The sequence below is a fragment of the Triticum aestivum genome, chromosome 5A (genome assembly GCF_018294505.1).
Source record: "Triticum aestivum cultivar Chinese Spring chromosome 5A, IWGSC CS RefSeq v2.1, whole genome shotgun sequence".
Classification (NCBI taxonomy): Eukaryota; Viridiplantae; Streptophyta; class Magnoliopsida; order Poales; family Poaceae; genus Triticum; species Triticum aestivum.
This window is the reverse complement of record NC_057806.1, coordinates 701,848,226-701,848,934: the sequence shown is the minus strand read 5'-3', so window position 1 is coordinate 701,848,934 and position 709 is coordinate 701,848,226.

Genomic DNA, 709 nt, shown 5'->3' with positions numbered 1-709 from the left:
TAACAATTGATCCAACAGCATAATGATACCAAGCCTCGGTATGAATGGCATATTTTCTAATCTTTCTAATCTCCAACCGCATTGCATCCATCTTGATCTTATGATCATCGATGACATCCGCAACATGCAACTCCAATATCATCTTCTCCTCCTCAATTTTCTTATTTTTTGCTTCAAGTAATTGTTTTCTTCTTCAATTAAATTTAACCTCTCGACAATAGGGTCAGTTCGAATTTCCGGTTCACATACCTCCTAGTTAAATAAAATCTATGTCACGGTGGTCGGCATAATTGTCATAAACAATAAATGAACCAAATAGTTATAAAAGATAATATATATCACATTCGAATCATAGCCAGGACAAGGGCTGACGGGGGCGGATACCAAAACCATCGCACTATATAATAACAAGCAATAATAAAAGTAAGAAAATTAGACAAGTATCTATCTAATCATACAAGTAAGAATTTTTTTTCTTTCATAAAGAAGATAAGAACAAGAGGCTCATCATGGTGGTGCCGGCGACGAGATCGGCGCGGGCGATCGACGATGGTGAATACGGGGACGGGACTTGACGGACCGCTAAACCTAGACAAATCTCGAGGAAAATGGAGCTTGGAGGTCGAGTTTGGAGGTCGAGCTTCGAGAGGAGAAGCTTAACTAGCGTGGCTCAGGCATTTCATCGAACACCTCATGTGGATAGGAGGTG